This window comes from Quercus suber, unplaced genomic scaffold (assembly GCF_002906115.3).
Source record: "Quercus suber isolate HL8 unplaced genomic scaffold, Cork oak 2.0 scaffold_423, whole genome shotgun sequence".
NCBI lineage: Eukaryota > Viridiplantae > Streptophyta > Magnoliopsida > Fagales > Fagaceae > Quercus > Quercus suber.
In genome coordinates, this window is record NW_027069874.1 from 570,442 (window position 1) to 583,030 (window position 12,589).

Here is a 12,589-nt window from a genome sequence, read left to right on the forward strand (position 1 = left end):
GGATGGAGCTAACCGTGTCCATATAGCATTGTAATTTGTACACTAAAGTTCATTCAAATAAAAGATGTATGGGCCTACTGCCGACAAAAAATATTGATGTGTGGGCCTGTAGTAAATTTTAGCATGTTTATTTATTGGCTGGAGAGTAATCTCACTCTTACACAAGGAAAGTTAAAAGCAAAAGTTTCATATGGGCTCTAAGTCTCAATCTACGAAACTGTTCTTTTTATCAAAAGCCCATTGATCAGAAGTATGGCCGGCCCTGAAGCCTAGTCCATTGTTCGTCCAAATTGTCTTAAGGGCCAAGGGTCTCTATTTCTCTCTCCTTGGCAATGATGCACCTCGGCCTCATTCATCACTATCGGGATGGTTGGTTGAGATTTGTTTTGGGCTGAGCCGCAAGCTCAGTTTGAGCGAATTTCAAACCGTATCAGCTTCCTTTTTATTTGGTTTGAAGTTTGAAGATGAAACCCCCTCACCATGGCTTTAGAGTTTAGACTTTGGCAAATCTAAAGGTTGAGATTCAAATGACAATGCAAATCCCCTTATGCTAAGCTGCTAAGGGACTAACACAATATGGAATTGACAGGCTCCCAAATTAAATTTATTGAAAGGAAAAAAAAATATAAGAAAAACGCAAAAAAAAAAGAAAAGCATTGTCATTGATAATTAAAATAATACAAACAATGCTTGAAAAATACAGAACTTTGGCTTAAATACAACTTACCAAAGAGAAAATTACAAGGCTTAATCTCCTTGTTACAATATAAGAAAATAAAAAGGAAATTACAAAGGAAAAGTCCTAATCTACATTTCAAAGATTAGGTTATGGGATAAGTTACTAGGTGGGAAGGTGTTAGGTAACCACCTACCCCAACCTAATTTGGTCTCCTAGAGTATATTGGTCAAAATAAACCAATCAATTATTTTTTTTTTGATACAAGATAGAATTCTACTCTAACTTAATCTATGTGTATATGCCTGTGAAACTCCATCCTAGAGACTTGAAACCTGGCCCTTACCCTCCACACTCTACAAGCACTTATACTTATGGAGTGACCATTGCGCTAAGGCTGCGTAGTGGTAACCAACCCGCTATTTCAATGTGTAGACACTTAATTTTGCATCCATAATTTAATCTTGGGAGTTAACTGAAATGACCATTTCAAGTACCCAAAAAATCATAGTTGCATTTCATGCATTAAATCATTCATCACATATCATAAAAATGATATTGAAATTCTAATGGTCGTGACGATATGCCTGATTTCCAAATCGGACCGTAAGATTGAAAGATATCACAAGATCAAATTTTCATGGTCTACATGCATTGTATGTGGGTGAAGCTGATCACGTGTGATTAATTGAAATTAATTCTGATTGGTCAACAATTAAAATTAATTAAGTAATTTATGTGATTGGCTATTGGTTTTTATTAGAAATAACTTGGTTGTACAAGAATAAAGTGCATAATTAGATAACAAGGGAATTGTTGATAATTAAGTCTTTTTAGAATATTTATCTATTAGATAATTATTATTTTAAGGACCTGATTATCAAAATAAAAGGGATTTATTTTGGAATACGAGTTGAAAATACGTCCAGGTGCAATTCCCAACTCAGAAAACCCCTAAAAAAGAGTCCAGATTGAACCAAAAGAGGAGATTGGGCTTGGCACTCTTGGAGTGCCAAGCAGCACATGGCAAGTGCCAATTGGCACTTCCATAGTGCTGATTGGCACAACTTCAAGGCTTCACCTAGAAACGATTAGATCAAGCCAAAGCATATCAGATTCGATTTTTTAGGGATAAAAATTCAATCTAATTCTCATCTGATTAGACCTACCTTATTTTCTAAGCACCAAACCTCTATAAATAGGGAGTTAAAATTAGAAATCAGGACCCCTCTCTCCCCTTACGTTAAAGAAATTTTGGAAGCCATATTTTAGGAATTTCTTTTCTGTTAAGTGGTCCTTATTTTAGATCTTTAAAAAGTTCATTCTCCTTGATTTTGATCTCTAGGATAATTCTCTCCTTGTGGAATATGTTCTTGCAGGTAAGTTTCCATCTTTTTATCTCCATGAAATTAATTCAATTTTCCATGTTGTTTATAACATGTTCTTTCTTTTATTTGTATTGATTTTTCTTTCTAGTGATTATATGATGAATGTCTGTTTATGCATATGTGTTTTGTTCATGTAATTATGTAATGCATTTGATTGAACCCTAGATTTGTTGCTTTATGTAAATTTATGTAAAACAAAATCAGATCTGAATTTATTTTCAAATCTCCATTGTTTTCTGAAACAAAAATCAAACCGGAATTTATTTTTTCAAATATCCATTCTTTTCCTAAGCTAAAAATCAGATCTAAATTTATTTTTCAAATCTCCATTGTTTCCTGAACCAAAAACCAGATCTGAATTTATTTTTTAAAACTTCTTTTATTTTCTAAAACACAAAAATCATATTTGAATTTTATTTTAAAAATTCATTCTTTCTTATTTTGAAAAATCAAATTCGCAATTTCTTAAAAAAAAAACTATTTTGTTTCTTAATAAAATAATCAGATTTGGATTTTCTTCTTGGAGATTCATTCTATTCTTTAATTAAGAAATCTGATTTAGGAACTCTTTTTAAAAAAAAAAAAAAAATACATTCCTTGCTATATATATATAAAAAAAAGATTTGAATTCAAAAAAATTAATTTTGCTTGTTAATAGATTCAAAACTTCTCATAAAAAATATATATTTTTAAAAAATTCTGATGTGATTCCTACTTGCATAAATGCAACAGATCTAGGATTTTGCACATTAACCAATTTTAGATCTAGTAATATTGACACAATGATTTGTATGTCATTTTTTTATGGTTATTTAAAAGGTCATTTAAAGTCTAGAAGACCAGACTCTGTCTAGGCAGGGTGGGTGTCTAACACATTCACATCCTGTAACCTAGCCCCCGAACATTGGAATCTTAGGTTGGTAGATTTAGTGTCTTATTTTATTTGGGTAGATTGTAACTAGGAAACAAGGCTTTATTTATTTATTTATTTTTTTTATAAACTAGATTGTACCTAGGAATCAAAACAATGTAAAGTTCTTCCTACCAAGATGTAATTATTTCCAATTAATGAGAATGTGTACTATTCAAGATATGTTATAGTTTATAAAGTTTTCTTATTTTACTCATAAAATAAGTGGCGACTCCATATAATGTTGAAAAGGAAAGGTACTGATGCCTAAACCCCTTTTCTGAGAGTACCAAATTTCTCGATCTCTCACACAATGCAACACAAAGAACAATAAAAAACCATAACATTCAATTCAAGTTTGAAAGAAAACTCCATTGTCCACAGTTTAATGGAGTATGAAAGCTATTTGCGTGGAAAAAGAAAGGAGTTAGCAATGAACATGAAACATGCAAGGTACTAAGTAACATGCATGAAGAAAATATAGATGTAAGTCTACATGCCATGTGCGTATGCATGATGAAACCTAAATTGATCTAAATGACATATGAATGATCTGAATTAAAACAAACAACTAAGCCAATAACAATTGAAAGCCCTAATTGCACAAATCTAAAACAACGAATTAAAAACCCAAGTTTAGTGATGTAAAATTACACAAATCTTAAATAAAAATTTCAAAAGTCTAAGTTCCTTATGCCAAATTACACAAATATAATTTTTTTTAAAAAAAAAATACTCTAGGTTTGGGAGAGTACTCAGGCATGCGGTCCAATTTAAATATTTTTTCATTTGAAATTGACAACAAGACTTTGAGAGAGAGAGAGAGAGAGAGACTTATACAAGCATATATTTTACACACGTTACTATGTTAGTGTACATTTCTTACACACAATGTCCATAATTTCACATGCTTTATCCACATTTTCTAAGCATGCCCACATTTAACCCATGAAATAAGAGATGTGTTTGAATGATGTGCACTATTAAATGTGTGATAATCAAAGCCTCTTTTAAAACTCTTTAACTACTAATTGTACTACTTCCATCTGTCATTTTCATTCTAACACGAATGGTTATGCCTGTGGCTAACATCATTGGCGACAGCTAATCTATTCTGGATAGTTATAAATCAGTTTCATGAACACCCATACAGCTCACTGCTACAACCTAAGAGTAATGTTACAGCCACACACAGAGAGCAAGCAATCTATTTTTTCATTAATTAATTAATTAATTATTTTCCCTCTATTATTATTTGTGGTTGAACTGATTCAGGCTAAACCTGCATTGGATTTACGGCAAATTCTAAGAAGTAGAGCATGTTCGATATACTGTAACTGTAATTACATAGGAATAAGAATAGGTATTACAAGGAATACAAGACGCCATAATGTAATACTTATTACTATTCATTTGTCTGGTGAAAACACAATAATAGAACCCTAAAGAAAATAGAATGAAAGCATTTTAAATTAAACTTAAGATATATTTTAGAAAATATTTTACTCATATAATTATATTTCCAGAAAAAATATTTTTTAAATTTGAAAGAGAGATTAATTATTTTTTAATGATTTTTTATTTTCATAATTGTTACATGCATATGGAAAGTTTGTTTATTTGGAAATATATTAATTTTAGAAATTAACACACCTATTAAGGAATAGCTATTACAATCCTTTCAGAAATGAATATTTATTCCTCATCAATATATATATATATATATAAAACCGAAGTCTCTGAATCTCTCACAATTTTCCATGTCAGCACAGTATTTAAAAAAAAAACAGAAAAAAAACTTTTCTAAAACCCAAAAAAAAAAAAAAAAAAAAACCTTTTCTAAAACACGATTAAAAAAAAAAAAAAAAAAAAAAAACGCAGACCCACGCTCTGCCATTCCTCTCTCTTCTCTGTTTCTCTACCTTTTCCATCCCCAAAACGTATCACTGAAAATCAATCTTGCCAAGAAGCCATCCCCACACGGTTAGGTCCAAGATAGAAAGAAGGCATCACCAACCATATGGTTTGGTCCTTCGATGATACATACAACTATGGTTTCACAGTTGGAGTTGAAGAGAAAATCAAATTAGACATCGCCACTACTGGTAAATAATTTTCTATACCATTAACATATTTTATTTTTATATTTTCCCAATAAATGTAAATGTTTAATTTTCTGATCTGGGTATTTCATAATATTTTGATTAGGAATCCATAATCCTAACCAAATTTGATTAGGAATCCATAACCCTATATTATATTATAAATAATGTTTTTTTAGGGATTATTTGTTACCATGCAACTCACGGCTGAAAATTTGTATTTTTCATTCCTCTCTTCTGAATTTTTTTTTCTTGCTTTATAATTCTGAATTTTTATTGCTCTCTTTATAATTCTTCAGTTTTTTTGGATTTAATTTTGTGAATTTTTATCTGGGTTCATATGGCTACCCCTTACAAACTTGATTTTAGTGTATAGTTTGGGGATTTAAATCCAAAATTCATAAGGAATTTTAATTTCTAATTCTTTGAGATTGTGTATTTGAAATTCTTTTATGATTCATATGTTAGATATTGGGATTGGTATTGACGGTGGGATAGGTTTATATTGTAGAAAACAACATTTAGATAGTTTTAGTAATAGTTAATAGTATTGTACAAATGTTTTTTTTTTTTTTTGGCTACACTATTGTAACAATGATTTACCATATTGATTATTAGTATGTGGACTGGTGTTACTTTGGAGCTTTAGGGGCCTCTGTTGGGCTGCTACTGCTGTGGACTAGAAGAGTGGTAGAGAAATTTGATGGAGCTATGGGAAATTATTCAGTTTATGTAAGTTTGGATGTGTGGATGATCAATACAAGTCAGTGTTTCAAGTGCCTATGGTCCCAATTCTGAGCATGACAGATATGTGGGTTTGGTGGAGTCTTGGAGGAGATTTTGATATGATTCCGTTTGAGAAGTAGGTTTGATTTTTTTTTGATGATTTATTTCATGGTGTGTTTGTGTCTAGAATTGTTTAGTATTCCCATCTCTCTTACATGAACATAAGTTGTTTGATAAAATTCCTATGTATTTTTTGTTTTTGTGTTATTCTAGGAGTCATATTAAATGGAGATTGGTAAGGAAGAAGATAAGTAAAGAATGTGATGCTATGTTGCTGATTTAATCAGGTTGAGATGTGTTTGTCGGCCTTCTTTTTTCAATGTCATTTTTTTGCTATGTAAAAACATGATTGGCTAGGTTGCTTATGCCTCTAGACAATTAAAGAATTTTGAACAAAAATTACCCAAACTCATGATTTGGAATTGGCTGCTGTGGTTTTTGCTTCAGATTTGATGGTAAAGTATTGAATGTTAATAATAGGCCCTTGGTTACAAAACTGTTATGATCCCATATGTAGGTATGATATATAAAAGGTCCATATATGATTTTGGATGAGGGACAACATGAATGGTTTATATAAATAGTCTAAAGAACTCCACTCATTTTTCTTATGCTTTTTTAATTGAACCAGGATGGATTTTGTTTCTCCAACTTAAAACGAATGACTGGCTTTTATGTGCTACACCTAAAATAGAAATTTGTTTTTGAAAACAAAAAATAAGGAGAAAAAATAGTTATCAAGTTGTTAAAAATAAAATAAAATATTTTATAAAATGAAAAAAAAAAAATCCAAATCACAACTAGGAGCCAATAAAGTTTGTATTTTAAAAGTAGTAGGTTTTTAAGATTTGATTAAAAAGATAAGCTAGAATTTACAGTTGAATTTGAAAGTAATACAAAATGCTTGGAGCCAATAAAGTTTGTATTTTAGAAGTATTAGGTTTCTTAAGATTTGATTAAAAAGATAAGCTAGAATTTAAAGTTGAATTTGAAAGTAATCCAAAATGCTTGGAGCCAATAAAGTTTGTATTTTAGAAGTATTAGGTTTCTTAAGATTTGATTAAAAAGATAAGCTAGATTTTGTATTTGAATTTGAAAGTAATTCAAAATTCTTGGAGCCAATAGTTTTTGTATTGTGGTAATAGTAGGTTTTTCAAAAAAAACTTTTTAAGAAACAGTATGTTTGGTAATTTTTTTTCCCTTATTTTTTGTTTTCAAAAACAATTTTCTAATTTTGAGATTAAAAAACTTGTTTGACAACCCAAAATGGATAGAAAACAAAAACTGTTCTCAAAACTCAATTTGTGAAGGAAACTGAAAACATGCAAATGGTTGTTTTCAGTTTCTAATTTTTAAAAGTTAGTGAAAAAATACGCATTTAATTTAATGAATCTGTCTTATTTAATGAGTTAACATTAGAGTGCAAATCCTAATAACAAACATATTTTAGTATTTTCTATTTTTTTTTCAAAAAATTATATTTTTAATTTCAGCTAACCAAACTTGTTTTTGATTTCAAAAATACAAGAAAATTGTTTTTCTTTATATTCCCAAAAAAAAGTTTTTGAAAATAAAAAATAAAAATTGTTACCAAACATAAGTTTTTCAAATTTGATTGAGAAGACGCGTTACAAATTTGTATTTGACTTATCAAAGTATTCCAAAAATGCTAGGAGTCAATTGTGGTAAACAGCTGCTTTTTTGTACGTGTAATTAAAGATTTAGAATTCCAATTTTTTGATATATATATATATATATTTATTTATTTATACTACTACCAATAGGTTTAGGTCTAAGAATCCAAGTACAAGTACTGCATGTGTCATGCTTAGAATCGTACACCATTTGATAGCTGAGTGCTCCTCCTTCCCATCTGAATGAGCAGGAGAGATCTAGAGCAACAATACCGATTTCATATTTGTCACCATAGGGAACGCTATAGGGTAAAGATCACCCACTTCGGTTCCACATTTGATTGTAACATTCGAGTCTTTCTTACTCACTAAATTATAGATATCAATTGTTGCAGCTTTTGCATTCATAGAGAAGGTAGTAACACTTATAAACAGTGCAAGCAACAACAACGGTGATAAGTTTTTATTGAAATGACTCATTTTGTTTGTCTATAAATGTATAACTGGTGGTGGGTGCAAAACAGAGTTGTTAACATGTTCTTTAAATATAATGTGGCTGTAGATTTGTAGTTCTATTTTGCTTTAAAAAAAATGATAAAATGCAGTTAACATCCGAAGTTTGGTTGGCATTAACTTACATTTCGGGGTTGGTTGGTGTTAGCCCAAATTTTGGGGGTGTTTATAGTATTTTACTTAATTAAGAAACATGGCAATCTACCTTTTCAGTCAAAAAAAGAAAAAAAATGGCAATGATTTTAATGTTTATTAAGGCTATATATATATATATAATATTTGTTTACAAGTTAGGTAATGCTACATCTAGAAACTATTTTATAACATTTTTACAAATTGTTGATTGACCAACTCTTACTGATTCTTAGCTCAGATTTCGGGATTGGTTGGTGTTAGCCCAAATTTTGGGAGTGTTTGCTGTATTTGACATATTTAAGAAAACACAGCAATGATTTTATAATTGTTTATTAAGGCAAATATATATATATATATATATATGTTTACAAGTTAGGTAATGCTACATCTAGAAACTATTTTACAATATTTTAACAAACTGTTGATGTAACCAATTTTTACTGATTCTTAGCTTAGATTTCGGGATTGGTTGGTGTTAGCCCAAATTTTGGGAGTGTTTGCTGTATTTGACTTAATTAAGAAAACATGGCAATGATTTTATAAATGTTTATTAAGGCCACCAAAAAAAAAAAAAAAAAAATCTGTTTACAAGTTAGGTAATGCTACATCTAGAAACTATTTTACAACATTTTAATAAAATGTTGATGTAACTAATTTTTACTGGTTCTCGTCTATGTCCACCATTTATATTACATTTTCACTTACTAATAACCACTCAACACATCAGCGGTTTGAAAAAAATGTTATAAAATAGTTTATAACTCTATCATTTTTATGAATTAAAGCGTGCAAGTGCAACACGTATTAGTGTTTGTTAGGAAGGAGTTAAGGAATCTTTGCATGTAACTAATATGTTTAGAAACACTCAAAGGTGTTCCTTATCAATATCTTCTTTAATGAAGAAGCTCGACACAAGCTCAACACAAGCTTGATCTATCGAGATCTACGATTTCAGAATTCCCATGTCTGAAATTTGGCCCATGATGACTTGGATTATTAGGGTTTCTCTCTACAACCCTAGATCATATAAAAGGATTATTTTAAAGTCATCAAAGACATAGAGACTCAATTAGAGAACTCATACACTCTGTGAGAAGCTACTGCGTTTGTGCATTTTAGGGTTTTATAACCAACTACTTCGAGATCTTCAACATGCTTTGAAGTGAAGAACTTTGCAGTCAACGACAATCTTTCAATTGCTTGGAGTTAATCATGTACTAGGATCCATGCATGTGAAGAAGTCTTCTACAAGAACAAGTCCAATTAGGGATTGGTGGAAAGGTTCAACTGTAAGTTGGTATTTTGGGATGGTCTATGGGCAGTGGTAACATTCATTATACTTGTAATCGCTTGTTCTTAATTAGTGGATTCTTGGGAGTGGTGACTTGAAATTCACACAATAGGGCTTTTGCCTTGCGAGACGTTTTTTCCATTTGTCAACAAATCACTATTCGTTTAATTTCCACTGCATATTAGTTTATTTGGTGATTTGTTGGTGCCTCCACGATTTACATGTAATTTGACCTAATTAATCAACTTTGGTAATTGAATTAATTAACTGGGGTCAATCTATAACCAACACAAAAGATATATATATATATATATAGAGAGAGAGAGAGAGAGAGAGAGAGAGAGTGTTTTTCTTTTACCAATGATAGTATCCAATTTTATGCGTTTACAAATTACTAGACTAAAATTCAACATTTACAACTCATGAATAAGTGGAATTGTATTTTTAGGCTATAACCAAGTTTGTAACCAAATTTTCTATAAAAAAAAAAAAAGTATTTCCTTACTAAATTAGATTATAAGTTCCCCATCCAATTTTATGCGTTTACAAATTACTAGACTAAAATTCAACATTTACAACTCATGAATAAGTGGAATTGTATTTCTAGGCTATAACCAAGTTTCCCCATAGGCTTGAGTTCGAGGACTGTACAAGGCCTTGGTTCTGTCTAACACTTATGTCCTTTTGTAAGTAACTAGTTTTCTTATAGGTTTGAGTCCGAGGACCATGCAAGACCTTGGTTTTGTCTAGTACCCAGGTTTTCCTTGAAATGGTTAGTTTTCCCACAGGCTTGAGTCCGAGGACCATGCAAGGCCTTGGTTTAGTCTAACACTTATGTTCTTCTGTAAGTAACTAGTTTTGCCATAGGTTTGAGTCCGAGGACATGCAAGACCTTAGTTCTGTCTAGTACCCAGGTTTTCTTGAAGTGGTTAGTTTCCCATAGGCTTGAGTTCAAGGACCATGCAAGGCCTTGGTTTAGTCTAACACTTCGTCGTCAATGCTCAGGGTGAAGGAATTTGTCCCACGCTGGAATGTTTGCTTTTAGAGCGATAGCTGTCTCAGCCTCGCCTTGCCGAGGATGGGCTCTTCCTTAGTCTGGGCAATTGGCCAATACTAACCTGGACGAGGGCGACTTGTCCATTTGCCTTTATGCACAGTGGTAGCCCCGTTGCTCCAATTTTTTCGCCACTTCTGATTACGAAGCTTCCTTTAGCTGTTCGAGTTATGCGCCTGATGTTTCGATGTGCGAGGCGCGCCCTATTATATTCTCGTGGATTAATACAAATCCAACGGCTGGTGGCCTCCTTGGAAATTGGTTGGGATTAATGTCGCTGGCAATTCTTCCTTTGAATTATGTGCGGATTAATTCCCACCAACCTTCGCCTTTTATATAAGGCTCTCTGGGGGAATCATTCTCCCACACTTCATGAATACTTAAGTTCAATAGGAACTCTGAGCCCCAACCCTCTAAACACCTTCGATAACCTTGCCAGGATTGTGATCGGGCTTGGGGAATGGGATGGCCCTGGATAAGGGCAAGGGCAAGGAAGCCAAAGGTGTTCCTACCTTCCGACCGAGCAAAAGGGTGGTCTTTTCTCCTCAACCGAGAACTGTGGCGGTTGTAGATTGCGTCATACTTTCAGCGCGACAAAGCTCGGGCGTTATCCTAGTGGTAGTGTGCCTGGCAGTTAGGGGGGAGGTCCATGAAGAACATAATGCTTTTCTCTGGCACGCATCCATGCCTGCCCTTTAAGCTGGTAGTGACTCGCGCCCAGCTTACCCACTGATGGAGGTTCGCAAGATTACGTCACATTCGGTGCCCAGGTGTTGCCGCCTCCAATGTTTAATTATCATGAGGCTGGGGGAGCATCAAGGGAACATCATGGAATGGGCCATTAGGCGCTTTTGCATTTGCTCCTCTCTTCTCACCGGTACCATCCATACCGGCCCGGGGGTTCTTGGTAGCCTTAAAACAAGCTTGCCTCAGCCTTCCTTTCTAGGGTTAGCTTTTGAACAAGCCATCTGGGCCTCTGTTTGTATAGTTGGCTTTAGAACAAGCCCGTCTAAACCTTTGTTTGTATAATGTACTTTTCCTCTATTTAATAAAAAGGCTACAATGTTTATTCGCTTTTTTCTCTGAATCTTTTATTTTTCTGCAATAATCGTTTCGTGAGCAAATGCGTCGTTGTTTGTTGTTTCTTTTTTTTTTTTTTGATGGGATTCGGAATCGGTGCCGTTGGCGGTGACGAAAAACTGCCTAACTTTGTGTAAGTTAGCATCGTAGGAACAATTGCCCTCTGCGCTTACTAGTGCACAAGTTCTCCCCACAGACGGCGCCAATTGTAGGGACTGGGTTTGAGCACTTTTACTGTTGAGTGAGTGGACTCAAGCCCAGCTAGCCCAATACAATGAATTTGTAGAGAATGGGTTCAAGAACTTGGCCCTAGCAAGCGGACAACGCCCAATGCGGTGCTCACCACCATTCGAATAAAGACGAGTTGAAATTATCCTAAAAAATCTGTCCTCGACCAGGTCTGAGGAGCTTGATTGTAGTCCTTCTCTCCTCCGAAAAATGTCCCTTCTTTAATCTGTTTCTTCTCCTTATATAGTCCTTTTCTAACGATCCCTTTCCTCCACTTGTTGATCATCCATGCCTCTTTTGACAGCCCGTCCCATCAGCCACCTTACCAAAACTCCCAGTGAGTTGCAGCAATCGAGATAACGCTGCTCAGGGGTGATTTCCCCATTAATGCTGCTTGAACATTAGTTGTGCGCATTTAATGTGGAAGTAACAGTTCAATCCTGGTTTTACTCCTCGGCCATTCTTCCACGGCTGATGTGTTGTACTTGGTCTTTCTCCTTAGATGCCTCGGAGGGATGCCTATGGTAGCCCGTTACTTCCTCCTCCCATGGTCCTGCTTTGCCGAGGACATGGCTGTCCTCGGCGAGGGCACTAGGCTTCCTCCTCCTCAGCATAAGCCTTGGGTTTGGTATAAAGTGGGCCAGTGGGTTGCTAAATTCTCCAGCCCCAGAAGTTTAATTTCTTAATTTTAGAATCAAATGTGGGATCACATCATAAATATTCATTCAAGTAAGTTATTAAGTACAAAAACCAAATAGTCTAGAATAAATGAATCGTTAAAAAAAAAAAAAA

General features: G+C 33.4%; 1 long non-coding RNA gene across 2 annotated transcripts in view; it reads left to right on the forward strand.

Annotated features, from left to right (window-relative positions):
• The first annotated feature begins 4,833 nt into the window (after positions 1–4,833).
• The window catches only part of LOC112040713 (uncharacterized), a 30,759-nt gene continuing 23,003 nt past the window's right edge, over positions 4,834–12,589 (forward strand). The window contains exons 1-2 of one of the 2 annotated variants that reach the window (XR_010624252.1): positions 4,834–5,079; positions 5,695–6,149. This is a non-coding gene — a long non-coding RNA (uncharacterized LOC112040713). Of the gene's footprint in view, positions 5,080–5,694; positions 6,275–12,589 lie in introns of those variants that run through there. The other variant, XR_002886094.2, reaches the window with a different exon arrangement.